At 40.8% G+C, this 21,365-nt stretch overlaps 1 protein-coding gene across 1 annotated transcript in view; it reads left to right on the forward strand.

Moving 5' to 3' along the window:
* PRUNE2 (prune homolog 2 with BCH domain) overlaps nucleotides 1-21,365 on the forward strand; it is a 143,372-nt gene that overhangs the window by 86,805 nt on the left and 35,202 nt on the right. The window lies entirely within an intron of this gene.

The following is a 21,365-nucleotide window of genomic DNA, read 5'->3' on the forward strand; positions in this document are numbered from 1 at the left end:
TGTCTCAGAGAAAGTCTCCCCAGGGTAGACTGAATCTGAAGCAGCTGTGATGGGGGAGGGTAGAAGAGGATAAACAAGAGTAGGATCTGCTACAGTCAGCCAGCAGAGAGCTGGGAGGACAGCATCAAGCCCCACCTGACTGCAAGGTGCTGCAATAAAGATGGGATTTGGAGGGAAGGATTATTTCCATAATTCTGTCAAGAGGGAGGAGAGACTGGAGGAAAATATGGGGGCTAGTCAGACACAATTCCTTCATTTCTTCTGCCTTTCTGGCAGTAAGCAAAGGGCTGCCCTCCTGTAGGAAGTGAAAAAGCAATCCTCCTTACATGCAGAGGAAAGAGAGTGAGGGAGTTCAAAGCTCACGTGGGCGATTCCAAGAGCCAGTGAAAGCAGCTGCAGTGCTCCCTTCCTGCGTCTCTTCTCACTCTAACTAGAGTGATAGCTGAGGAAATCTGAAAATGATGTTTGTTGCACACAGCTCTTTGTGTCTACCACTGATGCCTGCTCCCTCCTTGCTGAGTATCTCTAGGGAGAGAGGGAGTTGCTGGTGACTACCCTCCTCTGCACCAACTATTGCAGTATTTTGGGGGTGGAGGTACTTCCTTTGTCTTCTATCTGCTCCACAACTGTCTTTAGGGTGTTTGTGCCTACTCCCCTGCCTCACAGCTGCCGAAGAGTTTGCTTTCCTCCTGCTCCTGCAGGGATGGAATCCTAGGGGTCTCCCTTTCTGATGTCACAGGAGTGGGCCGGGCTTATTCCTGTTAGGGTCCCCTTCCTACTCCACCATTTTAAAACAATAGTCCTGTAACTAAACCTGTCCCTCACTTTGTTTTTCAAAGTAAGGATCCTGGGAAGTGTGAGGGAAGCTTCTTTTTGGGAATCAAATAAAAGGATTTAATTGGCTTGTTCTTGCTTTGCCCCTTTACAGCTGCAGTTTGGTGGCATTTTTTTTTTTTTTTAATGGGGAAGTTGTTCATATGAAATGCTAGATACTGCCCCTGTGAGGGATATTTTTTATTGCATACCAGCATTGGGACTTAATTGGAAACAGAGTGCTTGATGACATTTAGAACTTCCATTACCCCGCTATAATTGGTTCACTTGTTGTTTTAGGCATCCTGAAAATTTCACTAACAAGCAGCAGTGTTGACAGTCAGCCTGTTTTCAAGAAGCACTGCATGCATTACTGCGGCAGCGTACACTGATAATTGCATGTACTGACAGCATATAATATACCAAACAACTACAATTTGCTGGCCAAAAACAAATCACATTTGAATAAGATTAATGTTGTACACAGTGTTTTTGTAGCCGTGTTGATCCCAAGCTATTGGAGAGACAAGGCTTGTATATAGCGGTGACACCACTCTGAGTATGGTTCCCAGACCCGAAGAAGAGCTCTGTGTAAGCTCAAAAGTTTGTCTATCTCACCAACAGAAGTTGGTCCAATCAAAGGTATAATCTCACCCACCTCGTCTGTCTAAGATTAATGTTGGCAATCTCAGAATCTCAATAGTTCCCTCACTGATTTTTTCCCTCCAGACAAGTTAAAGAAACCTCCCTCTCCTGTTCTGTTTCAATGCACACATGGTTAAAAAAACCTTCTGTAGAATACTTCAGCTATTTTGTTTTTTATCTCAGATAAACATTGGTTTCATTCTAAGTGTAGGCCCTGATCCTGCACACATTTGACTTCAATGGTACTACTTGCATGCTGAAAGTTAAGCACCTGCATAAATTTTTGGCAGGCTTGGCGCCTTAGTTTTTTGAAGAACAAACATTGTTTGTTGCTGTACAAAACATAAAGGAAGAAGACACTGTCCCTATCTCAAATTATTTATAGTCTATAGATGGACAGCACAAGAATGTATTGAGAATGATGGTAGTTTAACTGATACCGGTTAGCATTTATTGCCATAGAGGAAGAAGCAAATCTTCAGAAGAGGTTTGAAGGCAGAGAAGGTTGGTGCTTATCAATTTCTGTTCAGTAAAAAAGTAAAGCAATGGAAATTCTGTCCCAGTGCTTGACCTTGAGACTTTCATAACAGATGTCCAAATGGGACAACAAATTGGAAGGGTTACTTAAGAAAGGTGTGGGTTTGTTAGTTTCACAAGCGCAAGTCAGCTGTAGGCTCTTTAGCCTCCCACTAAAAGCATTTTCAATTAAAAGCTGCCAGATGCTGGCCCTGCTTAAGTCACCCTGATTAATTACATGGAGACAGCATCCCAGGCTTCTCGCATGCCATGCCTGCACAACTCAGTGGTGTTAATGTCTTCACACAGGAAGTGAGAATAATTCTAAATATCCATTTTTAATTGTTATTTTTCTGTCACCCCTGTGGATCTGAGAAAATTTTTGAAGAAGCAAACACTAAACAACTAACTTTTTGGTGAGATTCCTCAAAATATGGGGGCTGATTCTGGTCTTACACAGACACTAGAAAAATGAGTCCCTATAGGCCTGAATTTATCAAAGTGCTCAGCACCCTCTGTTGGAACCCAATTTTCAGAAGGTCTCAGTCCTGTTTAGGAGCCCAGGGGGCCAGATTTCCAAAGAAATGCAGCATATTGGATGCTGAACTCGTTTGTAAGTCTAGCCCAATTGTGGGTTCTGAGCATTTGAAAATCTGGCCCTCTGTTACAGCAACTACTACCAGTGGTAGCAATGGGGTAAGTGCTAATAGGGGCAAGGCTCAGGCTTTTCAGAGTATGTTTGTGTGGCACAGGGTATGTCTAGACTGCAATCAAAGGGTGGGATTGTAGCTTGAACCAACATACTTGAGCTAGCTTTAATCTAGTTATCTTTGGTCCTGGAGCAGTGAAGTTGTAGCAGCATGTGCTTTAGTGTGGGTTGTACTAGCCCGTCTGGAGCCCTGGGTAATTACAGGGTGAGCCAATGCTGAAGCTCACGCTGCAGTGGCTTTACTATTCTTGGGTCCGAGCTAGCTGAATTAGTTAGCTCAGGTATGTCAGCTCAAGCTGCAATCACACTTAGGAATTGCAGTCTAGCTAGACATACCCACAGCCATAGGTGCTGGAACTAGGGGTGCTGCCGCAGTGCCTGACAAAGTGGTTTCCATCATATAGAGCGTTTACAGTTTGGTTCAATGGCTCTCAGCACCCCCACTATACAAATTGTTCCAGCACCCCTGCCCACAGTGGTAAAACTACCTGAGTTCTGTCTACAGTAGCAACTTGTACCAACACTGATGCTAGCTCTTGATATAAGATGACTATCATCAAATTTTTCTAGTGTGGCCACCCCCTATTATACGGGTCTACTCTCCCCCTCTGGCTCTGCAGTCACAGCTAAATACCAAGTGCCTTTCCCACAGCTCCGGGTATTTCTGTTCTCTGTATTAATGTTGAGGCCCAAAGAAGTAAAGGAAAGTGAGCCAGTTAGGCTGCTGCTGTATTAAAAACACATATACATATATTTGCCGAATGGAAAGGGACAAAACACATATGGGAACAATTATTTACAAGGTCCTATAGTCATTTTATTAAGCCTGTTGTATAAATTGAGCAATCAGCAACTTGGGAACTACTCTGATTTGGCGTGTGTCATTAGGGACTCTTTTATACACATTTTGGTGACACATTAAAAAAGAAAAAATATTTCTTTAATTTGCTCCAGCATGAAATCCCTCTGGGGGCTGCTCCTTTGTCTGAAATAAATATCCTGTTTAGAGGATAAAGTTTAAAGCAGCAGAGGAGCACAAATTTCTTAAACCAATGACTGGTTGGTTAGCACAAGATACTGCCACAAGAACATCCATGTACTCATATACAGGAACAACCTACGGATATTCTCTTTTTGGTCGATTGCTGAATCAAGGCCTTGAATTGGTAGAATGAGGGGAAGGAGAAAATGCAGGTTACATAATTGTCTGCCCTCCTCCAGTAACTGTCTGACAGTTCAGCTATGAAAATTCAATGTAGTCGGTTTGACTGTTTTGTTGGGGAAGAAATTATGAATGAGAGACAATAAATAAAAACAAGACATAAAAACTTGAAGTCCCCCTTCCTTGAATCAGTCACTGTCCTGTCACTTCCTAATGGCAGATGAACAAATTCCTTGACAAGAGTTGGTAGAAGGGTCAAGCAGGTTGCGAGAGGGTCTGTAGTAGGCCATGAAGGTCCTCTCCCTACTGCCTTGCCTTGAGACACCCACATCAATATCAGAAAAACAGAAGCAATAAGAAATGTAATAACACAGGGAGGACTGACCTCATTCACAGAATCTTTTAAAAAAATTATTTCTGGCATTAAAATATGTAAGAAAGACCATAAACCAATGTCAATAAGACCTGAACACTAGAAATAATAAGTCCTGGCATTTATTTGGCTTCATGTAAAATGCAAAAAGATCTGATAGCACATTATTAATGTCGCTCTCATTGGAAAGAAAATAGCTTTTTGTATGGCTTTTCTTACGTGAACAGCCAAGAATGACTAATTTCAAAAGAAAAAATTCATGGAGTACTGTACAGGTCTAGGATGTCTAGAATAACATCTTTCTCTGCTAGTGCTGATATGATGCCAACAGTAAAATTTCCTGAGTCTGAAGGTCATTTTTTTGTGGCAGAGTAACTCATCTTACATAACTATATGAAACTGGATAGTGCCACAGTAATTAAGGACTGGGGCACAATAGATGGTGGTATTAGCTTATATATAACCACTCTTCTGTGCGTGTTCGAGGTAATGTTTGTAAAATATGTCATTTTTAGAAAGGCTGTAAAATATTGTTGGAAGTATATTCCTGCCCCCATCTGTGTTTTGGGGTTGGGCCTTCCCCTCCCGCTTCTCCTCTGAAGGCAGCAGCAGTCATTGGAAGAGGCTCTGTAGGCTGGAGCTGAGAGAAAAATTGATTTTCCAGTTTGGTGGCTAAACTGAAAAATTAAAAAACAATTAAAAAAAAAACTGTTAGTTTTGAACTGAAACTGAAAAAAAAATGTTTTCTTGCCAAAACAAACAAAAAAAAGTATTTTGGATCAAACAAAACATTTTCTTTGAACAAAACCAATTATTTTTCCATTTTTTGTTTCCATTTTTTGTTTTAATTTGTTATGTTTTCAGGTGTTTATTACTCTTTCAAAAAAATACATCTAGCTAAATTGCAAAAGAAAAAGTCAAAATATTTCATTTAAAAATATCAAAACAAAACATTTCACCTTTTTCTATTTTTTTTTCCATTTTTTATCCGGACGAAACTATGTGCCTAATTTGATTTACATTTTTCAGCAAATGTACTGTTCAACCAAAAAAATTTGCCCAGCTCTACTGTAGGCATCATCCCAGGTATGTTTGCATGTATGGTAGATAGTGGTGGTGAGAAATTATAAGAGTATTTCTCGAGGAAAGAGGTTTCATCTCACAAGCACTGGAATTATAGGTACTGGAACAATATATAGAAGCATGGAGACCCTCCCAGTGATAGCCCTGCGCCTGTTTGTCCCCGGCCGGTGGACTCTGCCCTCATTGTCTCTGTTTCCCCTTCATGTTTTTGTGTCATAAACTCCTTGCATCCGCCTCCTCCCCTTACCACATGTCAGGATAGTTGAGGATTAGAAGTAGATTTAAGAATAAGAACCCAGTGGGTAAAAGAATTTATGCAGCTCAAAGGTCAGGATAGACATGGACCTCAAGAGGGCTGTCTGGTGGAACAGAAGAGGTGTAGCAAAAAAAGCTAAAGGATGGGGATGATGTAAAAAAACCCCAAAACAAACAAACCAAAAAGGCTGAGGCAGAATGGAAGGGTGAAGGGGGAGGAGATGTAGGGGCAGGAATAAAAGCATGGTTCAGTCTAGGGAACAAGGAGAATTGAGTAAGAGGTAAGGAAGCTAGAATGGCTGCTGGAGAGGCAGGCAGATAGGAAGATGAATTGTGGGAGGCGGAAAAGAGGGGTAGAATGAGCTGGAGAAGGGATCGTGAACACCAGGAAGGGGCTGTTTGAGGAGTCAGGATTGGTGAGAGCAGTAATAGAATCAGGTGTATATGGGAAGGGGAGCAGGACAGAAGGGGAGCTGGGCAAAATAATAGATTTTTTTAGTTCTTTAGCAATTCTGAAAAAGAAAAATAATCATTTTGGGTCAAATAAAACATTTTGTTTGGCCCAAAACAAAACACTTTGTTTTGATTTAAAACATTTTTTAATGTTTAAAAAGAATTTAAAAAGTTAAAGGAAATTTCAAAATGTAAAGTGCTTTTGAATTGAGAAATCAAAATGTTTCATTCTGAAAATGTGAAAACAAAACATTTCAATTTTGGGGGGAGTTTTGGTGTGTTTTTCCCCAGAAATGAGAAGTTGGCAAAATTGATACAAATTTGGAAAACATTCCAGTGTTACTGAATCTGCATTTTCCCCTGAAATGTTTTTTTCCATTCTCCACAGGGGAGGCTTCAGCTCCTTCTCTACCCCAACCCACAGTACTCTGCAGGGAGGAGGATTCCAGGCCCTCCTCTCATTTGTAACATGATTCCTGTGGAAGGGTTTTTTTTTTGCCCTCCTCCAGTCACCATCATCACTCTTCAGAGAAAGGGTCAAATTGTTATGCCATGTAAACAGTACAGGAAATCTTGACTGAGAGAGCCTGTGTTTATATTAGCAGAGAACAGAGATCGTAAAATACCGAGGAGGAAAAGAATTGTGACTATTTCATGAATAATAGGGCTTTGGGTCAATTCTGCCCTTCTGAGCCCTTTAGTGTAGACAAATTCAAGAAACTTTGAAAATGGGCTGTGTTATTTAGTCAAATGCACATAATATAATGTCAAAGCCATTAGTGACTTAGGCCACCCATTTTAAAGTTCATATACCAAAATCCAACATTAAGGTGAAACACTGATCCCAAAGAAGTCTATAGCAAAACTCCAAGTGACTTCAGGATTTCACCGCAGATGTTTTTCTTCAGGCTGCTCTAGTGTGAACCCAAGGCCAGGGTCGGGCAGAGAATCAGGAAGGCCAGCAGGACCCTTGGTGTCCCGTCTCTGCTGTGTCAGCACAATCTGGGCCCAACAGAGAATCTGGCCCATTATGTTTATTAAGCAAAAAAATATTTTTTTACATTTGTTGTAATCATAAACAGCTGGATTCTTCAGTATTCTGCATAGTAGTCCTCTGCCTCCGTGCTGCTTTATAGGCCAGCCTCTCCCTAGGGAGATCTCAAAGCCATCATCTTGAAACCTGAGGAGAAGTGGACAGGACTTTATTCACTCCTACCACAATTGTTCCTTAATTGATCAGTGTCACTCTACAGCAATGCTAGGCACTCTGGGGACTGAGCATATTGCTTTAGTAGTACTTCCAGTCCCTGCTGAAATATAGGATTAGAGACTTGAACTGAGATTTGAACCCAGGTCTGACACATGGTAGAGCACATTATTACTACTGGCATTGTTATTCATTATTATTTAAACAGCACTGTGGATGTGCATGGTGCTTTACAGGTACTAAATCTGGCAAAGTCCCAGACCCTTATACCTTACCATATTAATTGCCATTAGGATGCCACAATGGACTTGTCATAAAAACTGGTCCGGAATTGTTCTCTCAAAAATGCCGATTCAGCAAAACACAAAGTGTGCATGGGAAAGGGTAAGTTTTGACAAAATTCCTGTGTTGAAAAACTTCTGAATAAGACAAACTTTTGAATTTGTCAGAACATCCCATCTGGACATTTAAAAAAAAAAAGTCAATGTTTTGATTCAAAATAACTTTTTGTTTTGAAATGTAAGTTAATTTATAGTATTTGCTGTTTTTTTAAATCAAAATTAAATGTTTCAGAATTATCAAAATGAAATATTTCAACTGACCCAAACTGATTTTTCCCCCAGATTATTGGTTCTCAGTTTTTGTTTTTTGAGATTTGGATATTTCACCCCTATTTGAGACAGGAAAATGTTTCAAAACCTCAATTTTTCCCAGGATGGGAAAACTATTCCTACCCAGCTTTACTCATTATATGTTTTTTAATGATATTTCATAATTTGCAAAGATGCTATCATCATTTGCAAAGTTACTTCTATGAAAGTAGAAGAATGAAACAGGCATACCCAGCCTGGATGCATTTTAAGGCACTTTAGTAAATACATAATTCACCTCATTCAAGCATTTCCTTTTTCCAGTATTTTCTGCATCACTCCAATTTAATAACAGTGAATTAAATTATTGAAGTTTTAACTTGATGGAAATAATTAAACTTATTTTTCACACTTAGCTTTCTTAACATCCTTTATTCCCCCACACTTCCTGTGACCCAGCAAGCCATGCCAACTATCTTTTTGTTGCCAGTTTTGAGGTGATACTATATTTTCCACTACCATTTGGATGCTGGAAAATAATTAAAATTTTATGCCAGTTTTGCATTGAAGAGCCAGATTTTAAAAAATAGCAGAAGCCAATATGGTGATAATCCCATTTTTGTAAAAAAACAGATTTATTATTTACTGCATGCCACACAACAAGTATTTTATAACCAGCTTTTAATAAGACCTGGACAGCTATTCTGTTACTAACTCACTTTGTGACTTGTACCTTTTATTTAATTCAGGAAACACAGATCATAGATCTTCTAAAGTAAAAACAATAAAATTATTCTGAATGTAGGTTGTTGCTAAAGCGCATCTGTTATACAAAAAACTCCCCCTCCTATCCAACCTTAGTTTTTCTGAGTAAATGTACTACGTTCTGTTCACTGTAGATCAGCTGTACTCAATTTCAGCTCAAAGCATTAACAATGCTGACCCCATTCTTGCAATCTGATCCACATGGGTTGACCCTCACTCTGGCAGTGAGTCCCAGTGAAGTCAGTGGGGCTTGGCACAGGGGATTTAATTGTAGTATTGGAGACTTAGCTTTTATTACATTTCTAATTTCATTGTGGTGTGTGATTATCAGGTTAATAATGACATAATTGCAGAAGTTGTATGCAGTGTAGTTGTAGCCATGTTGGTCCCAGGATATTAGAGAGACAGTGTGGGTGAGGTAATCTCAGAGTACCTTTCCCAGACCTGAAGAGCTCTGTGTGGCTCAAAAGCTTGTCTCTCTCACCAACAGAAGTTTGGGCCAATAAAAGATATTACCTCACTCACCTTGTCTATCATTGCAGAAGCATAATTTTGTATTTTTTACTATGGATATTTTTTTTCCTAAGTGCCCAGCATAACATGAGATTAAAATTTCAGACATATTGGAAGTCTGCTAGCAAAACCAAAACCAAACCAAACCAATACAAAACCCAACAATCCCACCAACAATCATAAAGGAACTTGATTTTCAGAACTGTTACACTGGCTGCAGCACTACTAATCACATTTCTACAGCAACATCTTCTTTGAGAGGGAGCATGTTTTATATCTCTTTAAACGCTCAGTAGTTGTCTGCTATCTTTAAAAGGTAAGTGAGGAGGGCTGATTACTCAGGAGATTGATAATGGAATCCAAGATCTTTCACTGCTGGAATACTGATTCAAATGCAGCACAAGATGACAATGTCTGAATCTTTTTTCATGAAGTGCTGTAGGCGTGCAAGGAATTTATAGACAAATTAAAAAAAATAGCAGGCCTGTGCCCCAAGATGCTTGCGGTCTATGGGCTTGATTGTGGAAACACCCCTAAATACTTACAATCTGGCCAAAAGGGGAGTTTCACAAGCCAGCTGAAGTTAATACAGCCTCAGGGGCTACTGACTTCCTGTGTCCCCCCTCTCTCCAGGACTGTGAGGGAAAAATCCAGAAAAGCCCAGCCCACTCCCCTCTTTTTCTCCTTCTCTGTAATACTGGAAGCACAAGGAGACCATGCCCCCAATGCATCCGAAGAAGTGGGTTGTAGCCCACGAAAGCTTATGCTCTAATAAATTTGTTAGTCTCTAAGGTGCCACAAGTACTCCTGTTCTTCATGCCCCCAATGGGGCTTTCACAGAACCAGGCTCACGATGCTCCAGGGGAAGAATTCCCTTTCCTGCAAGTGCAGGTTCCCCACCTCCTGTGCTCTCAGAGGAGAGCATAGAGCCTTTAGTAAAGCCCCTGAGATATTGTTTTATTGAGCACACCCTGCTCCATATGATGGTTTTAATAATATTTACATTTTCATAACTAAACTATTAAACTGAAACAAGTCATCTAAAGCATGCTTGAATCTGTGTGTGTTATATAACCACAAGAGGCAAACAAAAATGAGGGCTGGAATGAGCTGAATCCATATGAACTTTTGTCTCATCTCTCACTGCAAGCTTTCCTCAGGCTTTGAAATGAAACAGCGAGCAGCTTTTCACAACAGACAACTGACTCCCCATATAAAAGTTTGGGGATACTGTGACAGAGCTCCGCAGGACCATTACAAAAATATTTTCCACAGATAAAGCTCCATTCAGCTCTCTCTCATTCACCCAACCAGAGTGGCTGTGGTTTCTGGTACATACAGCAGGCTACCCGAAGGCAGGTGATCATCCTTATTTAGAAGTACCACTAGTCATGTGACCAGAAAATGGTGGAGGATCTGTATTACCAGTAAACTGCTACAGGAAGAGGGATGCTGAAGTGCAGCAATAAAGCATCTGTATTATTTTCCCTCTTAAAAAAACCCTCCTCAAGTCTTTAGAAGGTAAGCATCTCTTTGCATTATGAGAATGATATGCAAAGTGCTTTTCTGGTTAACAGTTCTATTGTTGCAGTTCATTCAGAGAAAAAAGAAGGGATGAGAGGAATGTTTGTTAGCAGGATGCAAAGCATCTAGTTCCTCATTACTGAAAATCAGGCAGCTGTATGTTAATTATGTTGCAACTCTTTCTGAGAGGAGCTTACATCCATTCGATGGACTTGTTTTGTCAGGGAGCAGACGTGGTATTTATAATTAGGGAACAAAACTTCAGTGTACAGTCAATCACCTAACACTTCTGATTACAGTGTATTTTCAGTTAATTTGCATAGCTTTCAGGGCATGGGGGGGAGAGAAAACCGAGGCATTGTCATTGTGTTTTTAAAGGATTGCTTCACTACGGGCATAGCAAGAATTTAAGATAGCACTAACAGTGCAGTACTTGACAGTCTATTGTTTTTGGTCCTTTGCTATCAACTGAAGCATGTAACATTTCCTGCCCCCCTCCTTGCAACACCCTTTTAAATTATTGTAGTATGAAGAGTCTTGTAACCTTGTGAGAGAGCAAGGGGTCTTTTGCTCTCTCTCACAAGGTTACAAGAATTAAGGTTACAAGGTTAAGAATGTCAACCGATATGAGTGCTGAAGAACTACTGCAAAAGTTGCTTTGTACAGGAATTACTTCCATTCCTTTTTAGTGTCAGGAGCTTGCCGGTTTCATTAGCTCATTGCATTTTTTATCTGTGAAGAGAGAATGAAAATTATTCTTGTGGAGGAATTTTTGTAAACAAATGCTTTTATCTAGTTCAGAGAAATGACAGTGGTGCAGAAGAACTTGCAAAATATATATAGAATATCTAACTATGACATACTTAAAACAGAGTGGGGAGGAAATGTGTTGTGTTGGTAGTTAAGTACCATTTTGAGTAAATGAGGGGTTTCAATTTGGACTCATTTATACCTCTTAAGAAGCAGAGCTGTGCTAGGGGAGAGGGAGGAGGCGCACAGCAGTGCCAGGAGGCATCATGCCTTTCTTAGTCATACTGCCTCCTGGGGGAGCACATTGGGCTGTGAAAAGAAAAGTACCATACATCAAGCCAGAACAGCCAGCCAGCCACATGCGGGGAGGAGCCCTTCCCTTCCCTCACCCTGTCCAGACACATCCTTTTGAGGCCACTAATGTTCCCCATAGTACTAGCTACCTTCACACATTTCTTCAGACCACACTCTCCTGTCCAGCCATCCAGAGTGTGGTTTCTCCCTGCATGGGAACACTGCGGATAAAAATGTCCTTTGCATCCTCTCCATGACTGGCCTGGCCCTATTTAGCACTGAGTGTATCAGGGCAGAGCTACAGAAAGTCCATATAGTTACATCTATTTACAGTGTTAGCCAGTGGTTACTGCTAGTCCATCTCCAACCTAATAATAACAGGAGTTCATTGTAGTTTTACAGCATGCCCTTAACATCTAGCTCTAACAGCAGAGACAAACTGGGAAAAGATGACAGATAAGAGCTGGAAAAAGCAATTATAGTGCAGAGCAAATACATTTTAAGAGCCTGTGATATATTGGCACTCTTACCTGAGCAGCTACTCTAGTAAGGAAAAGTCACTGTTTAAGTCAAATCCCTGTGTTCAGATAAATGTGTGGGCTTAAAAAATCAGTAAGATATGGGTCCTAGGTGGTAAAGAATGCAATTCTGTCAGCACAAGTAAATATGATTCGGATTATTTATATCACAGTAACACCCAAAGGTCCCAGGAATGGGGCCCTATTGTATTAGATGCTGTACAAACACATAGAAAGACACAGTCATGCAATATGATGCAAAAATAAATAAGAAGAGTGAAGCAGAGGAGAATGAGAGTGACGGTAATGTCATGCGGTTGAACCAACTGTTCTCTCTTGAATATTGAAAAAAATGGCTTAGTTGTTAATGGACTTTATGACAGCACATTAACTGATTAAAATATTGTTACGCAAATTTAGTGCTGCAAAAGATTGATAATTCTAGAGACAGAGGCCCTTTATCTATGGGGTAAATGCAAATTGGACAGCAAGAGTGCAAACTTCCCTATTTCATCTCACCAGTACAGGGCTGGCTCTCTCATAGAGGATGAAAGGTGTTTGCTATAGCAGGAAAATATTATAGGCAGCAAAATGTATAGAAATGGTCTTTGTGTGAGCGACTGCAGGCTAGTGTGGCTCAAACATTTGCCAGCTTACCTAAAGCAGCAGGACCTATAGCCAACACCACACCAAAGTGCACCAACCTTTGATCTACAAGGATAAACTCCTGGTGAAACAGGGGAGCTCAGTGTCTATTCTATCCCAGGCCTCTGTGTCTTCTGCCCAAAATTATGATGGTGCTTTTTCTGATGTGGAAACCTGCCCAGTAGGATGTGAATTGACTCCATCAACTCTCATTTCACAATAGACATCAAATAGCTATCGCATATGCTAATGACTTTCATACACTGCTGATGTGGAACAGATTCAATCCAAATATCTAGAGGCAAAAGGCACATTTACTTTTCAATAGTAAAACAAATTCTTCAGTATTTGTTCCCAGTGAAAGAGGAAGTTAGTCCTTAGTGTTAGAAATTTTAGTGCTTTCAGTTCTGAAATATCAGGAATAAGTATTACATTGTGAAATTCCCTTCAAAAAGAGTCAGCTGTCAACTCCCCATGTGCTGAATGCCACATTGTCCTTTCTGGAGGATCACATGAGATGTGTTACTTATGGAAATAACATTCCTGCTCCAGAAATGCCAATGAGATGGCAATGAAATGTCATTCCCAGAAATATCAACTCCTGGAGGGGAAGCTTCTCAACATATATTCAGTACAGGAGATAATGTTGGAGAAAACTCTGGGGCACAATTAGTGAACATTATATTGCACACTCATCTGCACAGATAGCACAAGTGGTTGCGTGGAGTACATGGATACAGTGTAGCTCCCCAACCAGCTGCCATCAGAGTCATTGTGAGGTTCATGGTAAAACACGTGGCTGTAGGTACATGGTATTGTACTGGGTATGCCACAGACTCAGCAGGTGTTTCAAACAGGAGACCCTATATGCTGTAGCACATGATGTGAGACACTATTATATGTCTGACAGGACAGGAGTCTTTATTAAGAATGGCAGAAAGGAAAGGGTGCAAGCACAAGTAGGTGCACACACTTTGTTGTTGGTTATGAAATAAATAAAGCCATGAAACTCCTAGTTAAAGTGCCACAGGGCAATCCAACCAGGTTGGAATAAGGCTATAGAGCATACTCTCCAAGATGTCCATTTAAGATCTGATTGAGGAAAACATCCCTGTTCAGGAAAGTACTTAAGTATGTGTTGAACTTTAACTAAACGGGACCTAGCATGTGCTGAAGTTTTCCTGAATTGTGGACTTAAATCCATCTTCCCTTGTAAAGTCTTTGTATCATATTCAATCCTGGTGTAACTCCATTGATGTCAGCTGCACCCTCTTACACCAGAACTGACCTTGATCCTTTGTTCTTTGATCTCACAGACATGATGTTTTAATTTCCACACCCTATATCTGATGCCCTGCACATCACTAATGCTCTTTCTGGGGCCATTCTGCATTGTGCCCTTGCTGGATAATTGTATCAGTAGCCCAGCATGCTCTGCTCAAGGGTCTCTCCTGTAGGGATGACACTGGATTATGAGCCCCTTGCCTAACTCCTCCCCTTGGGTTTGCCACACCTAGTGTCTCCTGCATGCTACTTCTCCTACTGGTTCTATTCCCGACCTTTCCATTTTCTTTCCCTCTTCTGCTGGGACTGGAAACTGCCCCAACTAGGACCCCATAACATGGGATCCTGTCCCTTTTAGGCAATGCATCCTGATCTGGTCATTGTCATTTTAAGCACAGCTGAGGCCCCTCCAGCATGGGACTGTGGCATGGTTTATTCATGCTTGTCTTCCTTGAGGTTAGGCCACATTGCCTTGGGAACATTTGCCTATAGAAGGGTATTTTGAGCAGTTTGAATAAAACATCCTTGGATCAGTTCTCACAAGCCCTCTCTATGCAGCTCTTTGGCTGCATTCCAACGGCTTTCTCTTTCAGTCTCAGTGCTCCCCTTCTTCCCTGGTTCCAATCCAGCTGTTATCAGCCAGGCATTCCCTGACACACTGGCTCTGGCACTTTCACAGTATCCCTCTGTCTGACTAATGTTTCCTTCTGTGTCCAGATTTGGCTGGTCTGCAGCCTCTTACTGGCTCCAGAGGCCCCACTGATTTATCATAGCGGTCTTCTTCTTAGGGTAGTTGGTGGTGATTCTCTGCCCAGCCTGTCCCCCACTCACACATGTATTTACAGGCCTGGCCACTTCCCATGCTTCAGAGACTCCCTCAGTCGAACACCCTCCTCCCACAAGTAGGCTGTAGGAGTAGGCTGCTTGGTGCCAGCTTTCTCCTCAGCTAGCTCTCATTTGTCTTGGTCAGACTACCTCCTTTGGCTCCCGTATGGACCTGCCCCACATTGTTCCTGGCTGCACCTTACAAGGGCTTGCTGTTGCCTGTCCTCAGCAGCTCCTTTCTACAGCCATTGGGCTGCTTCCCGCTAAAGCCACCTGCAGGACCAGCTTGTGAGTGGCATGATCTCTAACATTTCCTTGTTCTCTCATCTCTGTGACGCACACACTGCATCTGTAAGACAATCTGAGGCCTTCAGATGAGACTCAGGGGGCAGATCTTCCCTGCTTCTTACATCAGATGTCTTCTGGGATCCAGTTCTTAAAAGGTCCCAAAGTATCCATTCACCCAGCTGTTCTTCTAAAGCTGTGGTATTGCTCTACATCCCTGCCTTTCTCCTCAGTTGACCTGTGGCTGGCCCTTCAAGTCCAGATGGGGGAATTTTAGTCTTAACTTTGAATTTCTATGATTTCATAGGTTTCAGAGTAGCAGCCGTGTTAGTCTGTATCCGCAAAAAGAACAGGAGTACTTGTGGCACCTTAGAGACTAACAAATTTATTAGAGCATAAGCTTTCGTGGGCTACAACCCACTTCTTCGGATGCATTCATAGTATGATTTCATAGTTCAGGTTAGAACTTCAGTATAAATTTATATCTTAACCTGCATGAACTGCAGGCTCACTACAGCAATTTAAGATATACATTTATATTGAAGTCCTAACCTGAACTATGAAATTACAGAAATTCAAAATTAAGACTAAAATTTTAGGTAGAACGATGCAAAAGGGAAAAAAAGCTAGATATTGTAGGAAAGAGAAAAAATAGATAAAAATGCAAAATAAGGGAGAAGTATAGCAATAGCACGAGAATAAAAGGGTAAGCAATACAACAGACAAAAGGAGCAAAAAGGGGTAAGAGAATCATGCATTCAGGGTTATGTAGAAAATTATATGTTAGACTAGAGGTGCAATTGCACAGTGTAGAAATAATACATAGGAAAAAAGGTAAAAACAAATGCCATATGGAGACAGATATGGTGACAATCAGAAAGCATCTGTAGCATAAGAAATTTGTATGCACATACCCCTTTAAAAGTATCAATATACTGCAAATCGTGCCAATTCTGAACTTGGCAGCAACAAAGGAACTGAATTCAGATCCCTGTGTTCTGATAAACCGATTTACAGAAGTGCTGAGTATCTGCAGTGCCTATTGATTTCAGCTAGAGTTGTGGATGCTTAACACCTCTGAAAATCAGGCCCAAAAGCCTCTATCACTTGTGTTAAAGAGGAATATTTTTTGAGAAAAAGGAGGGTGTATTTGTTAGTAGAATAGGACCTTTGAACCACTGTTGACAGATCTGATTCCATCCAATAGAGGACAGTGGTAGACATCACTACCGAGAGAGGCAAATGTGTTAAGCAGTGCAAAAGGTAGACAATGAAAAACAAAAAAAAAGATTTAATTAAAAAAAATAACACTGGAGAAAGCCAACAAAGTTGCAGAGACAAACAGATCAGTTGTACAGGAATAACACTAGTTGTATTTTAAAATTGTCAAGGCCATTGTGAATTTCTTCATCAGAACTATTTAAAGAAATTTAAGTCTTATAGGAATAGGTAAAGGGGAATTCTCATAGTGCCAAGCATATTGGAAGTCCTTGTGTGGAGCACAACATACACCTTCCTGAAGATTTTCTGCTTCTTCTATTATGGCAAAAACAGACAGAAATAAGATAAAGAGTACAAATACTAAAGCTAATTGAAAAATAGGAAAACTTCTTCAAGATTTCTTTTGTGAACAATCCATCCCGTTTTGTCAAAATTAAAGTTTCAACAAAACTTTTCACTGAAATTTTGAAATTCAGAAAATTGCAGCCATCTAGCCTATATCTAGTTGAAAAACGTGATGCATTTTTAGGGGGAAATTTTTACAACAAAACCAATCACTTTTCTGATCTAACTTTGAAATTTCAGTGAAAAATTGACTAAAAGAATTGAAATTCAGAAAATTTCAACCAGCTTTAATGTTCACTGTCAAACAACTTTTAGATCTGAGGCACACAGGACAGGGACCTAGGAAGTCATGAGTTTGAATCCTAGTTCTGAAAATGACTACCTACCTCTAAGGACTCTGGTAAGTCACCTAACGTCTGTATCTCAGTATCTCCATCTATAAAATGGGAATAATGGCACTTGCATACCTTTTGTGCAGCAGTGTTGTGAAAAACGATTAGTTGATGTTTGCACAGCACATTGCACTGTGTATTATAATATGGTTATTAAAATATATGGCTCAGCAGAGGCCCATTGTCCAATATTGTATAGTATGTAACTAGAAAGATGAGTCAAGGTTTTTTAGCAATGAATAAATTCCAACGTTCAGGATATAGATTTTTTTTCTACCTTAATTTTATTCACTCCCAAGATTTAAATTTAGTAACCATGTGGACATATTCTGTACTACATGATTAAATCAACCCTGCACCTATTTCTTCTTAATTTGCAAATCTTAATTAGAAATAATTAATCAGCTTACACTAGTCACTTTTGATCAGGATTAAACAAAGACTGTGAATGGCTAACCAACTACAAAAGCAGTTTCTCCTCCCTTGGTGTTCACACCTTAACTGCTAGAAGAGGGCCTCACCCTCCCTGACTGAACTAACCTCGTTATCTCCAGACTGATTCTCGCCTGCATATTTATACCTGCCTCTGGAAATTTCCATTACATGCGTCTGATGAAGTGGGCATTAACCCACGAAAGCTTATGCTCCTATACATCTGTTAGTCTTTAAGGTGCCACAGGACTCTTTGTTGCTTTTTACAGATCCAGACTAACACGGCTACCCCTCTGATACTTTTCATCAGATGTGTGGCTGACTAAACCGTAAAAAGGGAATGTAAAAGAGTTCAGCTGTGAGTCAGCTTTCCCCTCTCATACAAATCTGATATCTGGCTCTGAACTACCTTTAAGAAATACACATTTTTGGACTTACTTTTGTGCAAGTCTGCAGGCCTTATATATCAAAGTTAGTGTCCCGTAACCTGACTCCTAATGCAGCTGATCCTTGAATGACTGGTCTGTGTACCACACAAAAGAAGTCATTTAGGACACAAAGAGTTTAATTTACTTTGACCTCAGTTTCAGGAGAAAACATCTTTTTATCAATCCACGAAATCATGCATGACTATAATGGAGCCTCTAATGCAAGTGAGTAGTCCTTCAACAAGGAGCATTCACCGGAAAGAAAAAGTATTCTCTCTTTTCCTAATATTGTGGTCAACATCATCTTGTGTGCCAGGAAATTCTTCAAGCATGGACGTAAGGGGTGTCTGATGTACTAATGCTTCCCTCTGTGGGTGAAGGAATGGGAAGGGTTTCCCCACTGTAGAATGGAGTTCCTGCATTACCAGAGGATTCTGCTTACATTTGTGGAGGCCCAGTGCCTGTAAGTGGGCTTCCAGCCTGCGCTCTGCCAAGGATTTTTCTGTTATCTGCTGCCTCCAGAATTCCCTTCAGAACATGGAGGAGGAACCCAAGTCTGTTAATGCAGAGAACGTCAGGTTTTACAAAAATCCTGCAAGATTTGGGGTGATAGTGCTGCAAGGAGTCAACATGTGCCCACCTCACCCATTTCTGCCCTGCTGGGGAGTTTGAGGAAGAAGTGTACAATACAGTAGAAGCAGTACTTGTCCATTCCATGCCCTTCCCCCAATCCACCAGGTTTTTACCCATTCTGGCTGTGAAAGGGGAAGTGAAAACAGTAGTCATTTGAGAGTAACTAAGGCTAGTTCCTGTCTCTTTTTTTAAATGTCTGCTTTGCATATTAATTAATAAGTTAAAACATATTAATCATGTCTTCATTTTGTAAAAACTTTATTTTTACTGACCATATTAGAGCTCATGTTTCCAGCATGACATGCTTGGTCAGTCAGTCTAGGCAGAGGTGGGCAAACTACGACCCGCGGGACCGTCCTACCCGGCCCTTGAGCTCCTGGCTGGGGAGGCTAGCCCCCCGGCCCCTCTCCTGCTGTCCCACCTGCCCTGCAGTCACGCCACTGCGCAGGCAGCGCTCTGGGTGGCGGGGCTGCAAGCTCCTGCAGGGCAGCGCGGCAGCGTGTCTGGCTCTGGCTGAGCGGCACGGCTGCCAGACATGCTGCTCTGAGCAGCATGGTAAGGGGGCCGGGGCCAGGGGTTGGATAAGGGGCAGGAGGTCCCGGGGGGCAGTCACGGGACAAGGAGCGGTGGGGTTGGATGGGGCAGAGGTTCTGGGGAGGTGGTCAGGGGACGGGGAACAGGGGGAGTTGGATAAGCATGGGAGTCCCGGGGGAGCCTGTCAGGGGGTGAGGGTGTGGATAGGGGTTGGGGCAGTCAGTGGACAGGGAGCAGGGGGGGGGTTGGATAGGGGGTGGGTCCCGGGGGAGTGGTTAGGGTCGGGGGGTCCCGGGAGTGGGCGGTTGGATGGGTCGGGGATTCTGGGCAGTCAGGGGATGGGAAGTGGGAGGGGGCGGGGGCCAGGCTGTTTGGGGAGGCACAGCCTTCCCTACCTGGCCCTCCATACAGTTTTGCAACCTTGATGTGGCCCTCGGGCCAAAAAGTTTGCCCACCACTGGTCTAGGGCATATACAAGGGCTCTAAAAATATCATCATTCTCAGGACATATTTTTCTCAAGTGCTGTTCATTGTTTATTTAATAGAAAAAGGGAACTTGACACTGAAGAAAAAAAAGCATTATTTCAGCAAAAACTGCTTAGATATTTACATTCAGCTTTGCTGTAAGGCCATAATATGTGCCCCGCTTTGATTTGAAATGCAGGAGATGATCTTATATCAACAAGGCTGTTTATGATAATATTTTAAATTATTTTTTACGTACCAGCAGTGTCCCAGATCTGTCAAGTCTCCATCTGGAGGAGGGTCCCCTCTTGCTTATACAGCTGTCACACAACAAATATCCCATGTTGAATATTGTATTTTAATTACATAAAAAATGCTGTTCCACCAAATTGAGCTTAGAGATTTTTGGCCAAATTCCGTTCTCAGTTACTGAATATCACTCCTATTGAAATCAATGGGCTAGTTCAACCTCTGAAGAGGAAGGATGTAGTTTATAAGGGTAGGGGTAGCTGCACTGCAATGGAGATTCAATTCACGCTTAGGGTGTAAAACTTTAACAGCCCATTAATAACAAATTATTAACTCAGTTTAATTCATTTCAGAAAATTGCTCTTTTAGATATTATTTTAATAGTGGTAGTGCCTAGGAAGCCAATCAGAGACCAGGACCCCATTGCTCTAGGCATGGTACAAACACAGATCAAAAAGATGGTCCCTCCCTCAAAGAGCTTACAATAGTATCTTAGGTTGGTCTTTTGTTTTGCTACAGAAAATTTTTAATTAAAATGGACACAATTGGGATAAAACTCATTTTAAATGTATCTTTACACTTGAGATTATGAAACAAAGTATTTTTTAAATTTACTGTTCACCATTTATGTTGCCTGTTTTATTTTTGCTTTTTGCTCATTATAAGGAATAAAAATTACCTAGTGACCTTCACTTCTCTTTATAGTCACTTTGTGCTGACTGTTACTTTCTGATACTTGTGCAATAACAGAATATTTTTCTGTTTCACAGAACAATAAGGGAAATTTAAATTTAAAACCAAACCCTATTTTAGGGACATTTTTAAAATATCAAGAAAACATATCTATTCATATTGGCCAACCTTTTCAAAATGGTGCCTATAGTTAGACACCTAAATAAGTGGCCTGATTTTCAGAAGTGCCAACTCCTGCAGTTCTCATGCTTAGATTTAGGCACCTCAATTTTAAAATGTTAATAAAACACATTTTAAATAAAACCTGAATGTGGACACTAAAGCGAATATATTCACAAATATATTCACTCCCCCTCTGATGTTTGCATACAGTATCTTATTTAGCTTTACTGGGACATCTAAATGTCATTATAAAACTCAAGCTTCATTTCATGTTAGTTTAAAAGGATGAGTTAGTTTTAATAACAGAATTTTACTATGTATTGGTCAAAGCATTTAAATCTTTAATCATTTATTTACATTTTGTAAGGAAACAGTGATGACGTTCAAAGTGTCAGTTTTCTGTAGAGCTCCTGTGCACAGAAAACATTTATTTTGATTCTACTGTTTAGTGTTAACAATTTAATGCCATTTATTTTATCCATTATCAGGGTGCTTTGATGAGACTTTTTCATTTATTCTACTGTTGTCCAAAACAAGAAAGAAAAATACAAAGCCTCTTTGACAACCACCAGACATGTTTCAAAGTGGTGTGTTTTGTAGAT

Source organism: Terrapene carolina, unplaced genomic scaffold, assembly GCF_002925995.2.
Source record: "Terrapene carolina triunguis isolate 2854851 unplaced genomic scaffold, T_m_triunguis-2.0 Scaffold113, whole genome shotgun sequence".
Classification (NCBI taxonomy): Eukaryota; Metazoa; Chordata; order Testudines; family Emydidae; genus Terrapene; species Terrapene triunguis.